The sequence below is a fragment of the Tiliqua scincoides genome, chromosome 3 (genome assembly GCF_035046505.1).
Source record: "Tiliqua scincoides isolate rTilSci1 chromosome 3, rTilSci1.hap2, whole genome shotgun sequence".
Taxonomy (NCBI): domain Eukaryota; kingdom Metazoa; phylum Chordata; class Lepidosauria; order Squamata; family Scincidae; genus Tiliqua; species Tiliqua scincoides.
Window position 1 is genome coordinate 76,011,783 of NC_089823.1, and position 21,227 is coordinate 76,033,009.

Sequence of the window (21,227 nt, forward strand, 5' to 3'; positions counted from 1 at the left end):
ATCATTGCTGATAACTCCTGCTCAGCCCCATGGGAGTTGATATGTGGTGCTTGGCCAGGGACTATAACTCAGTGATAGACCACCTGCTTTGTATGCAAAATGTCCCAGGTTAAATCCCTAGCATTTCAGATAGGGCTGGGAAAGACATCTCTCAGAAATCTGGAGACTGCTGGTCAGAATGGACAATACTGACCAAGCTGGTTGTGTGTCAGGCTCTGTCTCATTTCTCTATGAAGCCACTGGGAGACTAAATATCCTCAATATGCTTATGGCACTCAGCTGATACCTTATTAAATATACACCCATAAACTACTTACCTTGGTTCTAAACGGAGGCTGTGGTAGAGTGACGAGATTAAGCAGCCTGAAATTGAATCTAGATAAGATGGAGGTAATGATGGTAAGCTATTTCACTTCTTGGGTCTGTAGGGGGCATGTAGTTTCCCTTACATTTATGCTCCTTCCTTTGGTAAGAGATGGGGGGATGTTCTGATTCTCAGATTGAGAATATTCTGAGGGGACATTTCTTTCACTGTCCTTGGATGATGTGGAACTGATCCTAACCTGTAGAGTAGTAATTCTCAAACTTTTAATCTCCGGGACCCACTTTTTAGAATGACAATTTGTCTGGGACGCACTGGAAGTGATATCATCAAGCAAATTTAATAATTACATATAATTAAAGTAAAACAAATAAATAAGGGGAGATGAGATGGGGAAGCCAACACTGTTCCACCTAGTGTATTCTCTCTGTAGCTTGCCTGCAATGACCTTAACCCTCCCCCCAAATCAGTAAGATTTTCAGCCCTATCCAGTGCCCAGTTCAATTTAAGTTCTTATTTTTAAACCATATCACTATCAGGACCCATCTAGCTTTAAATGTGTAAAAAGGAAAAAAAAATCACCTTACCAGCTCAAGCCTCTGTTTTTATCCTTTTTAGAATAAGGGGGAGGGGACTGCCTTCTGGAGAATTTGTTGAGCTCCACTTTCATTGGATCAGGATCATTCTGGTGGCCTTGCATTCCCTCTGCCTGACATACAGCATGAGCCAAGATATGTCTGCATACTCATAAGTAAACGCGAACACGTAGCTTAGTTTCATTTTCCATAGGTCTCAATACATTTGTCAGCTTGGAGGGAGGGACTTCCTCTTGGGTGTTTTTGGGGGACTGCGTTCATTGGATCAGAACATGGTGGTAGGGTTGGATTCCTCTTGGCCCGCCCTTTGCAATGGACTAAGGCACGTCCACCTACAAATGAGTAAAAATGCGATGTGGTTCTGCTTCACTTTCCATAGGGATCCATGCATTTTCCTTCTCAGCTGTTTGTCAGTTTCAGCTCTGCAACCCACCCACAATCAGGTCGTGTCCCACAGTTTGAGAAACTCTGCTGCAGAGGTTGAATAACTTCTTGCTCCTGAGTGCAGCAAACTACTAAGGACATTCCCTTGTACGTTAAAGAGAATATAGTGGTATGTTTCAGTGGAAACACCCATCATCTGCATTGCATTTAAATATGGTGTCCGAGGCTGGCTAATAAGAACTGTGTATGGAAAGACCAAGAGGCAGTCAGGATATGTCTTATGCAGTAATTCAAAATCTTAAAGCGGCAGATACAAGTGTATGGGATCTAGTGGTGTTTGTGTTTGGTTTCCTCAAGAATGAAGGTTATTCTTTCAAAGATTAACAAAATGCAGACAGTTTCCATTTCCACGAAGAACCTTGGATCCCAATGTTTTCTTCATCTAGAAGTACTTGCACAGGGGACAATGGGCAGCCTGGGCATTGTTGTAGTGTCTCTGGCAGGGCGCAATCTTAACCAACTTTCCAGCGCTGACCTAGCAGCAATGCAGCCCCAAGGTAAGGTAACAAACATGCCCTTACCTTGAGGAGGCCCCATTGGCTGCCTCCTCACTGCAGGATGCAGTGCATGCCACATTGGAACAGCTACGTCAGTGCTGGAAAGTTGGTTAGGATTGCGTCCACAATGATCTTATAAAGTTTGGATGTATTAAAGAGGTCTCCTAAAATTCTGGTTCTCTGGAACATAAACATGTTGGTGATATGGTTTTTCCCCCCAATTTTAGACAGGCTCTGATTGAGACAGAGATGTGAAGGCCCTAAAAAATACCCAGAAAAATTTGAAAACTTTTTGTTCTTCTTTCCTTCATGCCCCCCCCCTTTTCCAAGATTCTAAAGAGAAAACGTTAGCATAGCACTGGCTGCCACGTACAGCTCCCAGCTATAACCACTCCAATGTCTCCTCAGCGACCTACACGCCATCTTTTACAATGACATGTCTCTCTTTGAGTCATTGAGTGTTAGGCTTGTCATTGCTCACAGGCAGCCCTTTTCAATCTTCCACAGCTACTCACTAGCAACAATAGACCACATTACAGGGATCAGACTATATAAGAAACCCAAATGCCAACCCTGTCCCCCATATTCCCTCAGGCAACACTATTATATGGCCTAATAACATCACCAAGATTTACCCGTTTACCTTCACATTTACATCTACCAACAAATCTCTTCTGCATAGGTCAGTCTCTACACAAAAGCATAAATGGGCACCTGTCTGACATCAAAAACTGCACTATTGAGAAACCAGTGGGATAATATTTCTGTATCCCCACACAGTCTGCTGCAGATTTGAAAGTCACCATTCTTAAAATGGCAAACACCAAAGGGAGACTCCAGCATGGAACTGACAAATTAGAATTTTAGGCAAAGTTTGATTCTCCTTGATCAAGCATTAATTGAGACAATGGTTTCTTGTCACATTGCAGGTTGAACTAATTTAGCAAAGATAGGAGGATTTCGTTATCAATTATTTGTGTTGTGAATTGTCACTATGCATATCTTTTGTACATTTGACCTTTACACAGAAGTGTCACAGGAAATATCTTTTGTATTGTCATTTGGCATCATGGTTTATAGATGTTTTCCTTTTCCACACACCCTGGGATAATACTTTATACATCTGATGGAGCAGACTATCCACAAAAACCTATAATAAATGTGTTAGTCTTTCATGCGTCACGAGGTTCTTTGCTATGCAAGACAGAGGCAGTTAGAAATTCTTGTAATTATAGACAAGTACAATTCTCAAAGCCTCTCACCTGCTTCAGTTTGCTTCATCTTATGCAGCATGACAAAGAAATGATCTAATGTTTGGAAATGCACATAAATCAAGAAACAAGCTAACTTGAGAAGAGAATCTTGTGTTCAGCTCTCTGAAATTCATGGAAATAAAAATGAAAGTTCAGAATCAGAAGCTACTGAGTTTTCAGATACTGGATTCCAATTAGAGACAGAAACATGATAGGTTTGCATTGTCAAGAATACATGATTCAATGATACAATATGGGTTTCATGTGGCTGATTTTGTCTGTGGTTACTATCTTGGTTTTTGTGAACAATGATGTGTTCAGTGTTATAGAAATTAACTCAATATCCAGATTTATGGATAGTCCATACTGTGACCTCTTAGGCTGGATAAAGATACTGTTCCTTTCTTGCCATTGTAATATTTGGAATCAGTTTGAAGTTTTTTTTTAATCACTTTTGTGGTGTACTCTCATCTCATGGTAGGTTCCAATAAACAGTTGTTCAGAGTTTTGGTATGGTTTCTTCTGTTTCTACCCAACACTGACCATAAAAAACATTCCCTTGTTTCTAAGTCCAAATAATAAAAACTGAATTTTGTTTACTATAAAATAGGTGGCTTTTATTTTCAGCTCTTATTTTAATTTTTTTCTATGTTCCCAGCTGGCTACCATTTATGACTCAGGACCTTCAGGTGTACTACTGTGCTCCATCTTTAACACTGGATACATTTGTAATTATTTTTGGAATAAATTGAAGGCATTTATAATTTTATAAATATATCAAACAGTACACATTTATGTGCTAGGTCATGCATACTGCATTTCATTTTCTTAAAGCAAGGAAGTACATTTAGATTTGATTAAAAGAACTGCATAAGTTTCCAAACCCCCCTCCCCCACATTAAACGCACACACTGTCTTTCCCACAAGGAGAAGAAAAACACATATTTTCTTATGGCTTCAAAATTTCTGGAAATTTTCTATCTCTAACCCAATATCATAAAGAAATTAGAAACTTATTTTTTGGTCTTAGGCAGCAAAACTATTCTGCAAAAGGTTGAAATTATAACTATAACCTTACCTTCTGTACTCAAGGTGGGGCTGAAGAATATTTAACTACCCTAATAAGGCCAATAAACACCTGGGGGTTTATATCTCAGCTGACCTTACTGCATTTTACAAGCTTCATTATATTCCCTTGAAGGAGGCGATTACTAAAAGGGTCTGTCTGAATGGGATAAGCGTAGCTTTCTCTGGTCAGCAAGAATTGCCATATTATGTATGAATATTTTCTCTTCCACACAGGTCTTTATTTCAAGTGCTATCAGTATTAGAGCTCCAAACCTAACCTCTCTGCATGTAGGAGACCTAGGGCCCAATCTTATCCAACTGTCCACACTGATGCAGACATGCCAACAGGATGGGAGGCAGGGGGCAGTCACAGAGACCTCCTCAAAGTTTGTGATATCCTTCTAAGCCCTTTATAAGCAACACATTTGAGCTTCATTATACTTATTCTCTGAAGCTTTTGGATGGAGTATGGGATGGGAGGCTGGAGTAGGCAAGCCAATGTACCTAACTTTTTGCTTTCTCCAAAAAGATGAGAACTAACTAATGAGTTAATACAGGGGTGACAAATGTAAGGCCTACCGGCTGAATGCAGTCCCCAGAAGCAATTTATCTGGCCCCTGTTATAACTGGGCTTTCTTATCTTGAAAATATGAACAAGATTTGCACATATTCTCATCTATCATTTGCAGCTAATGAGTTTCTATGTAAGAACAAAGTGTTTCTTTCTGGCAATCATCTTCTCAATGATGTCACTTCTTTGCCTCAGCAGGCAGCATGAATGCTAACTTTGGCCCTCTATGGCCCACCAACCCAGTACACACTTCCCTGAGGATAAGTGCCCAATTCTATCCAACTTCCCAGTGCTGTGCCAACACAGTGTATGCTGAATCCTGTGGGTAAGAGATTCTCAAGGTAAGAGAACATTTTGAGAATGAGCAATATTGTATTGCTGCATTGCAGCTGCATTGAGACTGGGAAGTCAGATAGGATTGGACCCTAAGTCCCACTGACAGGCTTACTTCCAAATAGATATGCATATGACTGTAGTGTAATGCTGTGATCTCATGCATCTTTACTTGGGAGTAAGCCTCACTGAAGCAAGTGGCACTTCTGAATAAACCTGAACAGGCTTGCACTGTATGCTACTTTATTACTGTTACGTTCTCTGTGTATTTTTAAGCCAGTTTAAATGTGGGCCAATGTGGTATTTTTAAGCCAATTTAAATTGCATTAGTTTTTTAAAAATTGTATTAGTCCGGTTTTGCGGAAGTGCAGCGCAAACGCTCCACTTTCACTTTCTGCATGCTGTGGAGCCCTGCAGACGCTTGTGCAGGGCTCCCCGCATCCCGGGAAGGTTGCTGCAGGGACTGGTGTGTGCATCCCAGTCCCTGTAGCCCCCCTGAGTGACACAATCCTGGGAATTGTGTTGCTGCCTTCCTCCGGCTGCCTTCCTTCCCTCTCATGCAAAGACTTACTGCGCTTTTCAAACTCCTGGAGAGTTTGAAAACCGCAGCTGTAGGGGACGAGCTACATCTCCTCAACCTGTTACTTATTTTTACATCATTGATCACACACCCTACCAAAGCTTCTTTTTTTTTATAGTGACTGATGAGTTTTGCTATGTGCATTTTCATGTTTAAAAAATGGTCAGAAGATAGACAATGCTAGCAAGGTATTACCTAAAATAGCTAAATGGAACCTCTAAGTTCAAAGATTATATCCATCTGAACACCTTAAGCTGAAACAGAAAGGAGTGGAGGGTTGTTGGCTTCCTGGCCCTTTTGCAAACTTTGAGACATATTGGGTTGGCCATTGTAGCAAATAATCCTTTTATCAAATCCTCCAGAGCTCTTCTTAAATTCTGGCAATGGAGGGGAGAAAAAACATGGCTGGGGAACAGCTGGATCTGGACTGGACATAGATATTCATTTTTCAAACTGTCCTAGTGAAAAATGGACATGTAGCGACTCTAGATGTCCTGGTAATTGCTACTTGTCTCTCTGGAAGCATTTGCAGCTCTGTGATATTGGCTATTACAGCAACACAGTAGAACCCCTATTGCTAACTGTTGCCAACACCTGCCGACTCATTACGATTAGGAAAACACAGCAGATTTCAAACCTGGAGGGCTACTGCTGCCTACCCCCTAACAACCAAATCTTCCCCATTGAGAAAGGCTGCAGAACTGCATTCAATTTTCACTCATTATTTCAGTCTCCATAATTCATTTTTTAAGCAATTCATTTCCGTGCCTTTTTCTTTGTTTGATATCAAACATGAAAGGTGCTATAAATGTGAATTATTATTTTACATGCTAATTCATTTGGACACAGTATATTAAAGGAATTCCCCAGGAAACTTTTTAGTTTAATGACAGTGAAAGATGCTTAATTGGGGCAGCATTAGTGCACACTTAATCGGGACAGAATTGTGAATGCAAAAGCTGGATTTGAAAAAGTTGCAGGAAAGCAGCTTGGTCTGATCAAGAAGTTTGTTTTCAATTCCAATTAATTGTCATCAACAAAAGGTGTTTTTTCCCCCCCTAAAGGCTGGGAAGGGCAAATTAAGGGGATAATAATATAATCTGCAGGAGGAATTCCTAACTGAGATGCAAAAAATCCCAAACAAAACACACACACACACACACACACACACACACACACACACACACACACAGGGCGACTGGCACTGCTTAGTCATTGCTCATAATTTAGCAGCTCTCTCGGTATAAATAACTTTAGACACAAGAACGCTGCAATCTCACCTAAACACTGCAGCAGCGAGATTTGTATAACATTATATTTGCCAGAATGACACACACCTTTCCTTCCTTCCTGTCCCCAAATAGGTATTAAAACATGAGCAGATATTTTTTCCCCCAGAATATGTTAAGATGTTTTCTTAATTGCTTAGGGACAAAAAAGAAATGTTCACTTTGAAAACATTATCACCATGTTTGTGTAGCTACTATTGCCATGCAATGCCGCTTCTGTTTTATCAAGAGAAAGTCTGTACTGCCTTATACTGGGCAAGTGGAAGTCCAGAGGTCAAATCAAGTCAACCAACAGCTGGCCCATCAAAGATCTATGGCATTTTAATGACTGAAATGCTGTCCCCCTTCTTACTTCAGAAGAAAGGGCAAACTGGCAAAAACAGAAGTCATTTTGCCTACATTTCCCTCTTACCTACTTTGGCAAGGCAGTCTGCTGGCTGGAGATTTTTAGCTATGAGTATGAGCAATGGCAGTTAATGAGAGGGAAGAACTTGGGAAACAACTTGGCCCAACATTCCACAACTCTAAGCCTGCTGACCAATCTAGTTGCCAACCATGACTTAAATCATTTTTTTTTTTTGTTAATTTGATATTTTTTTTTAAAGTTAGCTTGATAAATAACCCACAAATTTTCACTTCAAGATTATCGTTTGGGCAGGCCATTCATAACCAGGGTTCAACAACTGTCTTCTAGTTTTTGTCATGAATTTCATTTGGAGACTTGGTTCAAATGATAATTAGCCATCTCTGGAAGTATTAATTGGAGAGGATTAACAATCACAGAAATGAATTCATAGTTCCACCCCAGCAGCATAATTCTGCCCTAAATGTTGCGAGATGGGATTAGTTATCCTACATTCACTTCTTGCAAGAGAAGACCACACACAGACACACACTTCAGTACATTAAACAGCATGATACCATTCTAAAATATTTATTTACCTAGCATGTAATTAGTCTGTGGAACTCCTTGCCACAGGAAGTAGTGATGACATCTTGCCTAGATGCCTTTAAGAAGGGATTGGACAAATTACTGGAGGAAAAGTTCATCATGGGTTACAAGTCATAGTAGTTATGTGCAAGCTCCTGGTTTTAGAGGTAGGCTACCTCAGTTTGCCAATGCAGGGGAGAGCACCAGGACACAGGTTGTGTCTTGTGTGCTCCTTGAAGCATTTGGTGGGCCACTGTGAGATACAGGAAGCTGGACTAGATGGGCCTTTGGCCTGATCCAGCAGGGCTCTTCTTATGTTCTTATGTTAAAATTTTGAATAATGAAAAATGTACCAATGAGTACAGATCAGAAGAGCCCTTCTGCATCAGACAAACGCCCTTCTGATCCAGCATTCCATTTCGCCCAGGGACCCACCAGCTACCTTTGAGAAGTCCACAAGCAGGAGATGATGGCATACCTCTGTCCTACCATTGCCCTCCATGTGTGCTGCCTCTGAACTGGAGGTGACATACAGCCATCATAACTAGTAGCCAGTGATAGACTTGTTTTTCATGCAATGATCTAATCCTCTTACAAAGCCATACAAGTGTGATGTGAATTCCATAGATTAATTACTCACTGTGAAGAAGCATTTCCTGTTGTTTATTCTAAAATTCCCACCAATCAATTTCATTGAATGGTCTGTGGTTTTAGTGCAGGGGTCTCTAAACTTTTTGGCCAGAGGGCCACATCAAATATCTGGCATGGTGTCGAGGGCCAGAAAAATAAATAAATTTTAAATATAAAAATTAAATAAATACATTAGAAAGCCTCAGACCTTCAGATGGCTCAAAAAATCTAGTTTTTCAGGAAAACCAGGAAGTGATGCTTTTAGGCCTTTAGAAGGCATTCTGAAGGGAGGCGTGTGGCCTCCCCAGCCCTCAGAACACCCTCCAGATGTGACTGGAGCACAGCTCTGGTCACATTCAGATGAGCAGACCAGAGGCTTGCAGGGACCAGATGTTTGCCGCGGGCCGGATAGCCACGGACCACATCTGGCCCCCGGGCCATGGTTTGGAAACCCCTGTTCTAGTGTCATGAAAGAGATACCAGAACTTCCCTCTCTCTGAATCATAAATAATTTTATAATCGTCAGTCATAGCCCCCCCATCTGCTTGTTTCTCAGGAAAAATGCCTCAAACATTGTAGTCTTTCCTCATAAGAAACGTGCTCCAGCCCCCTGATCATTTTGGTTGTAGTCTCCTGAATCCTTTCCAGTTCTACAATGTCTTTTTTGACGTGTGATGATCAGAGCTATACAGAATATCTTCAAAATGGTTTCACCATAGATTTGTCCCTGGTAATCCCAGCACTGCAACCCTCCCAGTGGTGTTGCTAGCATCTTCTTTGTGACTTTCTTTTTAAATTGTGAACCTCATTAGGACAGGAGAGCCATTGCTACTCAATGGATGGACCACTAGTCTGACCCAGAAGAAGGCAGCTTCTTAGGTTCCATATATGTGTTCCTCTCAGGGCTCTCAGTAAAGGCTGGTGTTGGGAGTCAGTAAGGGAACAACCTGGGACAGGGAGAAAAGACCTGTAGGAGCCCAGTCTTGCCATTGTATCACCAAAAAGGTATAGGTGGCCTTGTTATCCATGGGGGTTCCATTCTTGGAACCCCGTGGATACCCAAATAAGATTAGGGCCTCACCTGGACCCACCGAATGTGACTGGAACACAGCTGTGGTTGTACTCGGAGGGTCCAGGTGCCCCAATGAGGGCCCAGGTCCAAATGATGTAATCCACGGGTACCAAACTCATGGAAAACATGGGCCCACCTGTATTCTAACCTGCTTACATATGCCTCCATAAGGCCAGATCAAACATGCAGTACATTTGTGGGAAATCTCATATGTGAGTGTCAACCCACATGAGACTGACATCCACATATTCATTCCAATCTGGAGGATTATCCATGGAAAAAGCCATGCTAATCTAGCTTTTGCAACTGCTCGTTGGTGGAACGTGCATTCCACCGGCATGGGCCATCAGTCCTTCTCTAGGCTGTTCAACAGAGCACCTATCTCTAGGCTGTTTAACAGAGCACCTATCTGATAGAGCACAGCTGAAGCTAAGAACAAATGGGGAACAATAGGCAGTCTGCAGAGAAAAACAGGTAGTATGTTATTGTTGTTTCCCAAACTATTAATAAGGTCCTAATGAATATAAAAACAAAGATCTCCTTCCATGAAGAAACAAATGCCCGAGTACAATGCACAGTATCATCTGAGAAACTGGTGACTTCTTTTAAAGAATACCACAGGGCACATTAAAGTCTATGCAGTTTCTTTTAAACAAATTACATTTCTCTCTATAATAGAAGGTCAGGGGCATTTCTTTGCACAGTTACATAATACCTGAAATCTTGTAAAGGTGGCTGTATAACAGGGTCCTGTGATCAAATTTAAAGCTGAAAAGTAAAAGAATGAAACATAAATTAAAAATCTAGGGGAAAAAAGACACCTGAAGGGATAAAAAGGTTTTTCTGCTAAACCTGAAGGTTCCCAATCAAATTCTGAACCAAAAGCAAATTTAAACTAGTCCAACACTTACTCAGAAAACAGAAAGACTCCCACTGATTTTCATGAGAGTTGGATGCCCTCCAACTCAGAAGTCCTTCCCCATAATCCTGAATCCCTGTTGCACCTGTTGGTGGAGAGGCAACAGTATTTTAAAAAGATGAATACATAATAAAATAAAGTGTGGGGGGCAGGAAAAAGCACCCTACATGAATTTAATGAGCCTCTGTTCTTTAACTTCAGGCACCAAATAGAATGGGCCTTGTCACTGAAAATAAATTCCTTAGCTAAATCCATACAAATCCGGGAATTAGGATCTGTTTGTTGCTAATATTAGGTCCACAGAAAACAATTACAAGCTAATTTTGGTAACAATGAAGAACAAGAGGTTATTTTCTGTATTTCACATAATAGCTTGCCTATCTTCAACCATCTCCAAAAATGTGTTTATTTTTTCTTTAGTTTTCAGACTATGGTTCATGGTAATTTGGAGGGGAAATACGATACATTGTTACTTTAAATTATGCTGTGTCACTCGACATGTGGAGATAAATAGCTCACCATATAAAATTAGCATGATGGATATATTTTGTTCCAGCAGAGTGAGTAATCTGACAAAACAGAGAAACATTGCCGGTATGACAGCCTGACATTTGTGACACTACCAAGGAACTATAAATTTTGCCCTTTGTTGTTTACAGATTGACTTTCAGACCAAGGACAAAGAGCAACCTGTGGTTAGAATGAAAAAGGGCACTTCAGGTAAGTAAGGTCAAAAACCTTTTGACAGGTGACTTTTTTCCCCTTTATAAAGCCTGAGCCCTCTGGAGCCGTGTCATTATAGGAGAGTCATTACTGGAGAACCTCAGGTTATCTCATTAAAGAGCAAAAAAAATCCTCAGAGCTTTCAGGGGGGAAATGTTGAAAAGGTCAATTCCACTGGTACATATCCCAGAAGGCAAAATTAAAGAGGCTGTTTCAAAAACAAATCTATTTTTGTGGTTCTGTCTTAGTGATGTGCGTACACTGGAGTTCCAGAAGGTTGCTTAGGCAAGTGACTTCCTAGTGGTTTGCAGGAATCTCATGGATGGCTAGTGAATGGGAGAGGAGGGATTATGGACTGGTTAGTTAGTTTCTTTTTGAAGGCAGTGAAACTCACAGGTGGATCCCAAAGAACAAATATACTAGGGGTTTTAACAGTTACTGAAAATGATGATTTGATCTTACTCTGTATGTGTACGGAATATATATGATACTATGTTACTGTGAATCTCCAAAGTTTAGTTATAGTCCAATCCTTACTAACTTTCCAGTGCTGATGCAGCCATGCCAATGGGGCACTAGCTGCATCCTGCAGTAGGGGTGGAGTAGTCATGGAGGCCTGCTCAAGGTAAGATAATGTTTGTTCCATTACCTCAGGGCTGCATTACAGCTGCACTGACACTGGAAAGTTGGTTAGCATTGGGCTGTTAATGTTCCTGTTTGCCTAGATGACTTTTTTGCCTGCTAACATTCACTGGTGTATCATTTTCATTTACCTAAAGGCAATTTAGGTGCATTTCTCTGCATTCGTGTGCTGTGGAAATAGATATAAATGTCTGGACAGTCACAAAATTCAAACAGGGGTTGTCAGAATTCATATGGGAATGTTGACACCATCACACAGAAGACATTTTCCATAGCACATATATAAAGCTATCTGACAGAGTAAACAGAAGCATGCAGGGCCATGTGGTTTCTGCCCTTCCGTGACTGCACAGTCAAACATGGAAACTGACACTGAGCACAGGGTTTAGCATCCTTAGAATTTCAGCATTCCTACTAGGCAAGTCTGCAGTCCTTCTAAGGGAGCCCTTGGGGGCCCTTTCGGGGACCAAAAGCCAGAGTATAAGTACTGAGATAAAGAAATAAAATGACAGCACTGAAGGCACACTGGAAACATTTGGAGAAGTGACAGAAATGGAGCCTGCCCTTCTAGGTTTATTATGATCATCCCCATTAGCAACCAGAAAACAATGGGTAGCATTTGTGTGGTGCTTTTAGAGCGTGTAAAGCATTTCACCTTTATTAAATTGGTGCTATCCTTAAAACAACCTGCAAGGTAAGGATTATGGGGCTGAGAGGAAGTGGCTTGCCTAAGGCCACCTCAAGAGTTCATGGCGGAATGAGATTTGAACCAGGAGGTCCCAACTCACAGTTCAGTCTCTTACAGCCCAATCCTAAGGCTCCCAGTGCTGCAGGCTACAGCGGCACTGAAATGGCTGCCGCTATATCCTGCAGGACCAAGAAAGCCACTGGAGGTCTCCTTGGGGGAAGGGGGCATTCATAGGCACAAATAGCTGGCGCAGACTTGAGAATCTCCATGTCAAGCTTCTGTGCTGGACACGGGGCATAGGATGTGATGGAGGAGGTCTCTGCTGGTCCCACTCCCTCCTGGGCCAATCCCTCATCCTGTCCTCTCCGCCTTCCCCCACCCTTCCTACCACCCTTCCCACATCCCTACGCCACCTAGCACTTACCTTCTTGCAGCATGACACAGGCCTCCCCTCTGGTGCTGCGAATGTGCCTTATGGCACATTTGCGACACCCAGAGTCAGCAGTATGAGTGTACCACCAGCGCAAAGGCCCTTAGGATTGGGCCTTTAGTCACTACGCTACACGAGCTCTCTAGAACACAAAAGAATCAAGAAATAATGCAAAAAATAAGAAAGAGTGCCTATATACACACAGACAATTTTTCTTTGATTGCATATTTATACAGGTCTCAGAATCCATGTTGACTTTGCAAAGAATTCAGTTGTTTTTTTTAAGCACAGGGTATACAGAGCCCTGCTATAAGTTCTATCCATCAAGCAGAGCAACAAAACACTTCTGGGATTACTATCAGTTTTGCCTGTCTTCCACATGATTCCCAGCAATTGTTTTCTTCCCTAGAGAAGAAATATAAACGGTATGGTCATTTTTCACAAAGATGCTCATATTCAGTGAATTCTCCCTCAGTGGAATGGAATTTAGTCCTGGGATTTAGTCAGTTGGAGGGAAGGTCAACACCACAATCCTAAAGCATATTTATAGGACAGGAAAGGTTGATACATACAGCCATTTGGGATGTATTGGTCCTTTTGCTAGCCAATGCAGGTGAGTGCCTCATCACAATTGTTCTGTGTTTTAAAGTTAAAATATTTATAAAATTACCCCAAATGCATAATATTTCTGTAAATTACAGAAAACATTACCAAAATTTTAGAGATGGAACTTTGTTAGCCACGTTTGAAATGACAACTCACCACTGGCTATAGAGAGATTGGACACCTACACAGATACACAAGGCCTACACAGACTAGTTTTAAATAATATTTTAAGCCACAGTGACTGGACTTATGCTTCTCCTTATTTCCACTTAAGACTGTCAGGCTTTCAGAATCTCTATGATTGGATCCTTCTCCCTGTCTTCTCTTCTCCTCTCTTGTGGTGCAATGTTTATACTTTTTTGATATACTGGCAGAGAAAACTTTAGTTTTATTAAGGACAAATAGTCACCAAAATTAATGACACTAAAATATTCTATGGACCTCCTGATATTCCCTCAAGGTGTTCAGTTTGTATCCAAACTGAATGAGGTGCTATCGAGATGTCTTTATTTGAGGTAGATGTTAGAAACTGAGAACTGGTGACCATGCTCTGACCAAGGGAGGGAATTACAGAGAGACCAGCCAAGGAAGCTGCTGCTCCTCTTTGGAGCAATCCTCCTCTCTCTCTCAGCATCACCTGAACCTTGTCTAGGAGTGGATCTGCTGCTCAAGCTACCATTTCAGTGCCTGGCTAGCCATCATGGGTGGTAACCAAAGTGCAGTGCCAAAGGACACTGGCACCTCTTTGTGACCAAGCTACCTACCTTTTGATTCCTACCTTGTCAGTCCAACTGCTCACAGTTCCAACTTTCTGTCTCTTCATCTTTCTTTGCCTTCCGTCCCTTGCTTACAGCATCAGTGCACCTTCCTGCTCTCTCTCTCTCTCTCTCTCTCTCTCTCTCTCTCTCTTTCCACATCTAGTTCAGTAACTGATGGTCTCCCAGTTCCCTTTGGGATCTGTCCAGAAAGCTGTCACTATCCGTGATCTGTTCCTCTCTTGCACCCTCTGACAACTTGACCTCAATGAAAATGGTTTTGGACATATTTGCTCCAGTCTCCTGACAATCTATTTGCCCTTCCCATGCCTATCACTGGCTCACTCTTGTTCATCCAAATACTTCGTTCATGCTCTCATGCTGCTGAATGCCTGTAGAGGAAAACTAAACAATTGGCAAACTGCATCCATCAAAAATTCATCTTCTCCTTCTCATCTGCCTTATTTCTGGCCAAACATTATTATAGTTTCATGAGCCACACCAACAATATGCATTTTCAGTAGCTTCTCTCCATGTTTGACATCCTCCTTAGGTCTGCCCCACACCTGTCCCTGTCCTTGTTCTTTTCTCAAGGCTTTGCCTCTTATTTCAAAGCCACAATTGAAGCGATCTGCTCCAATCTCTCATCCTTTCCTGCTCCCCCTTTTCTTCATCTCTCAACCCTTTCTTCTTTTTCCCTGTCTTCCCTGGCAAGTTGACTACCTTGATATTCTCATTGAATCCCTCAGGGTAACTCCCTTGATCATATCCCCTTCCAACCCCCTGGTTACTATCTCCACTGGTTCTACTTCTGTCCACACAAACCTTTCTCTCTCCTTCCCGACTGTATGAGAATGCCAATGTGTCCACCATTCTCAAGAAACCATCCTTTCCCCCTTTCCAATGACTGCACAGTCAAACTTCTACCCTTTGCTCCAAATTCCTGGAGTGTGCTACTTATTCCCACTGCCTCGATTTTCAGCCCAATCCTGAAGAGCTAGCAGAATGCATGTTCTGCCAGCGGTGGCTGCTACAAAGCAGCCAGAGCCCTGGAGAGAAGGCCAGAACCTTCTAGCACATGTTGCTGGATAGCTGGCCACCTGCTGGAGCAGTAAACCAGCGGGGGAAGTTAGAGGCGTGGAGGAGGGTGGAACAGGGGTGGGGAGGGGGAGGAAGCAGGAGGAAATGGTTCCAGCTGCAATGGTACCCCGCTTTCCCAATTCAGGGATTAGGGAGAGCAGAGGCTGGTGCATTAGTGGGTGAGGAGAATCAGCATTTGGCACACCTCTTCAGGTGTTAGGAGATCTTTGATTGACCCTGAGCACAAGCTCCTTGTCAGCCCTCCATGGCATTGGCCCTCTGAACCTTTTATCTCTCATACTCCACTATACTCTTGCCTGGGATCTTTGCTGTTCCAGTTCCAAGACTCTCAACCATCTGAAGGTCTCCTGCTTCCTAAAACAAGCTTTATCTGTCTTTTCTCCTTTGCTGACCTTTATGCTAGGAATGGTTTCCTTGAACACTTACGAGCTGTTCCTTCTCTTACTTTGTTCAAAATCCTCCTGAAATCTCACCTTTTCTGTGAAGCCTTTGTCACTACCCTCTGGTCTAGTCCCTCTCCCTTACTGCAGTTAAGTCAAAGTACGTCCACATGAAATAACTGCAAATCCTTCCTCTTCTTCCCTGGTACCATTCTCCTTCTCTTCCTCTGTTGTCCCTCTTGCGTCTGTTTTAGATTGCTAGAGCCTCATGGCAGGGAACAGTCTTATTCTTCTGTAAAGTATCATGCAATTGATGGAACTATACAAATTTTATTAGTATTATTATTAGTATTAGTATTAGTATTATTATAAGAGTAAAGCCTCCTTCACCCATAGACGCAAGCAGTTAGTGTGATACTCCCTGAACCCTAGAACAGTGGCATAGCTAGTGCATTTGACATCTGGGGAGAATAATGTTTTTTAACACCCCCTCATATATACACAAAGAGCCCAAGCTTCTGCTAAATACAGAGCATTTTTGTTTCATGGGTAGGAGGTTCTCTCTGCATCATTCTATACAAAGGAAACTAGTAAAAATTTGCCATGGCAGAGCTGTGTGCTAAAGTATCAAAAGTCTGAAAAATTATTTATACATAAAATTCTTTTCAAATACATATTTTTAAGATGCAGACACTTGATATTGCACGTTCAACCTCCTGACTGTCCAGCTTGAAACTTCCAAGTCTTCCCTGCCAAATAACTAGAAAGTAACTCTACAACGCCTACTCCCTTCCCCCACTCCAAATGACACTTTACTTCCACCCTTCTGTAAGCTCCACTTCCACATATTCCCTTCCATTATTAAACCCAAAATCTCAGGCTTCCTGGCATATTTTTTGTAGAGCACCTTGAAAATACAGTTACCTTGATACATTCCAAGATAGAACTGCTCCATACCTCACAACCAACACTAAACTTTCCATCCTCCGAACTAAACTCAAGCTCCCCCCACATCCCAATGAGACTCCAAATGTTCTTCTCCCTACATTAATTCTCCCATACTGCCCACCAATTTTTGTTTTATTCCAATACCAACCTTTCCACCCCATACATCTCTTCCCTTTCCCTAGCCCAAAGTCCTCCCCTCCTACATGATCACTTAGGGTCAAATCCTATCCAGTTTTCCAGTGCCGGTGCAGCTGTGCCAATGGGGCGTGCACTGCATCCTGTGGTGGAGGGCACTCACTGAGGTCTCCTCAAGGTATGGGAACATTTGTTCCCTTACCTCGGGGCTGCATTGTGGATGCACTGGTGCTAGAAAGTTGGACAGGACTGGGCCCTTAATCCCCCACCAATACCAACCCCTCCACTTGAGTTTTCCCCAACTTACCTCCCTACCACTCCCCTCGTTTTCACCACCCAACTCTTCCCCTCACTCCATAACAGTCCCAATATTAACCCTCAGACTTTCCCCTAATTTCCACTCCCCTCACCCCATAATTACCATGATAGCTCCCCAACAGTGACCCCCAGATATCCCCATTTATTCCTCATCCTCCAACAGTGAACTTCCTACCACCCTACATTACTAGCCCTCCTCCTATTCCAAGTCTGAATTATCACCACAATTCACTTAACAACTCCTAATATTAACTCTAAAAAGGTAAAGGTTTCCCCTGCACAGTCGTGTCCAACTCTTGGGTGCAGGGGCTCATCTCCATTTCCAAGCCAAGGGAGCCAGCCTTGTCCGAAGGCATCATGTGGCCAGCATGACTAAGCACCTATTTATCTACTTGCATTTGCATGCTTTTGAACTGCTAGGTTGGCAGGAGCTGAGGCAAGTAACAGGAGCTCACCCTGTTCCACAGCACTGGGGTCTCAAACTCCTTGGCTGCCGACCTTCCAGCAGACACTCCAGTGTCTTTAACCACTCAGCTACTGTGCCTCTACCAAGTCTACCACCATAATAATCTTTCCAACATTACCCTCCTATTCATCCCCTTCCTTCCAACATAAAGCCATTCAAGGTGGCTGTCTATTGCAATAGACCAGAATGCTGGATCATACTTTCATGCTGAAAAATCACAAGACGGTTTGATTTAACTGTGCAATTTGCCACTTGTTGGGATCCTGCAAATGCCATTTTAATGAAAGCTATGGTCTATATAATTTTTTCTAATGAAATGAGGTTGTTTAGTGTTAAGCATCTCCTTTATCATTCAGTTCTGAGATGTTTATAGCTAATTCCATAATAAGGTATTGAATTTCACTTAGCACCTTAACTTTTGGAGTTATGAATCTGGGCTTTAATTAAGTAGAAAAACACTTCCCTAGCATTTTTGGTTTCAGGACAAAGACTGACATGAGCGTAAGACTACCAGACTGTACACCTGACCTTTTACGAATAGTACAGTTCCATTCAGAACACAGATCCACCCATTTCTAGTTTATTTGCTCTTCTGACCGTCAATATTCAGTACAGGTACCACTGCAGCTTCTCACTCTAATTTGGTCCTCATCCTTATTCATCTTCATTCAGTCCACCCTTCAAGGAAAGCAGCTACTTGTTTAGGGCAGTGGTTCTCACACATTTAACACTGGGACCCACTTATTTAGCATGAGAATCTGTCAGGATCCACCGGAAGTGATGTCATGACTGGAAGTGACATCATCAAGCAGGAAAAATTTTTAACAATCCTACCCACATTTATCCAGGAGTAAGTCCCATTTACTATCATTGTTAAAATAATATACATAGTAGCTTGTTAAAAGTACAGGCCTGCAACATTTCCCCAAATGCAGTCACAATACGTGGTAGCATCAAGTCTAATATATTAAAAATAAAATATTGAAATGAATGGGGACCCACCTGAAATTGACTCACGACCCACCTATTGGGTCCCAACCCATAGTTTGAGAAACACTGGTTTAGGGTCTCTACCATGTCATTTGGTGGCACTGAAAAGGACCAAGAGAGAAGGTGGGTTAATCCTGTCTTGCGACAGCATGCTACATGCAGGGATGTCGGCTCTGCATATGCTGTATTCAGCGTGCTGTCCAGGGATTAGGCCAGTCGTGAAAGGTAAGAAGTGAAATACCTTCCTGGCCACTGCATGGTTTCCAATGGGAGTTATCAGATCTGTGCCAGTTCTTTGGCATAGTTCTGAAGAAACTGCTGAAGACAGATCAGACTGGAGCAGGGATTCAGGAGATGGCAAGCACTGGTGCTGCTGCAACCTGCCCCTCTCCTGATCCCTGCCCCTCCACCAGCAGAATCCTGTTTATGGCCAATTTGCCCCACTCTGCTGGCAGCACACAGCTTTTTGGCTTCTGTGACAGTGGAGAGCCTGCCATGCTGGCCAACCCCTTAGTATGCCAGCACACTTCGAGGATGGGATTGGGCCATGAGTGTAATCATCATACTGATGACATCTTACCCCAAAGCATATTACATCTCATTATTTCTAAGCCGAATGTGATTTCCAGGTCATACAATTACAAAATGCTAGGGGTTAATGATAAACCACTGAGGTAGTTGTAAAGCCACTTTGCTCGGCAAAGTCAGGCTATTAATGGGATAATCAACACGTACAGTCTTCTAATAGGGGGTGGGGTATGGCTAAGAATTCCAACAAAAGCAGAAAGAAGTACTATGTACTTGTATAGTGGAGTTTGCCACCTCTTTCAGAAAGACCATTGGTTATTGACACATTATTTCATTTAAACTAGATTATGATCAGAGTGCAGAGTGCAGTACAATAGTGTCTGTATGTACTCAGAAGTAAACCCTATGGAGTTCACTGACTTACTCCCAGGTAAGTGTGCACAGGATCATAACTCTGGTTGCCTAGAGCAGCATTTTTGATGGCAACACAAGTACTGCGGTAGGAACAAACGGAACTTTCCCAGTGCTGCAGTGGCAGATACACTGCTTGTAGTCAGGATTTGGGATTGGGAACAAGATTCACTAAAAGTCATAAAAGGGCAGATGCAAACCAGGGAGTGGGCTAGTGCTAACATGTGTATATGAGCCCTTGCATTCCTATTTCACATCATAACTTCATAGTCTAGTTTGCCCATGGATTGCAACCCTTGGCTTGTCAATGGCAACATCATGGTAAATGATGATGAAGCTTGGTTTGGTGTGAAGTCTGAATGGATGAACCTTTGTTATGGCTGCTGCTCCATCTTTAGAGGCCACGGCACGTAGAGACAGGAGTGCTGAGCAGATGGAAAATGATTGCCGAGAAACTGCTCTGGTTTGGTGTGCTGCCTGAATTGAGTCTAATGATTTGACAAAAAACACTGATGTTGTGGTACACTCACTGGCCCTGACCAAAATGCATCATGATTATACAAAACCAACACTGAGGGAAGCATCCCATTCTGCTCGGAGTTTATCCAGGCTCCCATTTAAAATCAACATGCATCAATGAGCCATGGAAGCAGAAGGCAGGGTGAAGGCCCAGTGCTGTAAAGGTGCAATCCCCTGTCACAGATTATGCAGAAACAAAGGAAACCGTTCATCACTGAACATGTACACTATTAAAAGGACTGGGGGGAGGAACATCCTTGCACCCTGTTCTTTTGGCAACTAGCTCCGCATTAGACTTAACACAAACAAGAAAAAACAAACCCATGAGCCAGAGTTTTTATTCTCAATCGCATTTTGACCCAATAATTAGCATATAAAAGTGGGTTCCCTACAGGCAAGCTACATCTCTGGTAGTGATTCAATAACCCAGGGCAGAGTGTAGCACCTGCTGCTATTCAAGGTGAGATAGAAAATGTGACTTTCTGGGGATGGATAGTATGTGAATGTAAAAGAGATTGGGTTTTTTTTAAGTTTTGGAATCATAATTGTTTTTTATTCTGGTATTTGTACGAGTCACCAGAACTTTCTCATGTGACCTGAAAATGAATTGACTACATTCTGAGAAACAAACAAACATAAACTGGAACCAAATCAGCACAAATTTAGTATTGGCTGAACCCAAAGTAGACTGGAAATGCTGCATGGTTGAAATCCTACTTGAAATGTGAATAATTTTCCTATGTTGAACTCTAATATAGAATTATTATATCCAAGCATGTCCAAAAACTGGATTTTCTAACAGTCTACTGAAATGCATGATCAGTTATTCTTACTATTAATTTTAATAATTATCCCTTAAATGAAATTAGTTGATTAATCATAAATTACACATCCTCAAACCTCAGTATTGATGAAGTATTTATGTCAAAACAAGTGTGAGATAGCAATTTAGTAAAGAAGAGCTATTAATTGCAAGAAGAAAAAGCCATCTTTAATATTTTTCTTTTTATGACTTTGCTACCAACCCTAGTTAATTATTTTAGATAAGTTCTCTTCTCTCTTTACCTTCCATGCTATACTGT

The 21,227-nt window shown here is 42.0% G+C and overlaps 1 protein-coding gene across 2 annotated transcripts in view; it reads right to left on the reverse strand.

Moving 5' to 3' along the window:
* The window catches only part of PTCHD1 (patched domain containing 1), a 58,294-nt gene that overhangs the window by 32,320 nt on the left and 4,747 nt on the right, over positions 1-21,227 (reverse strand). The window lies entirely within an intron of this gene.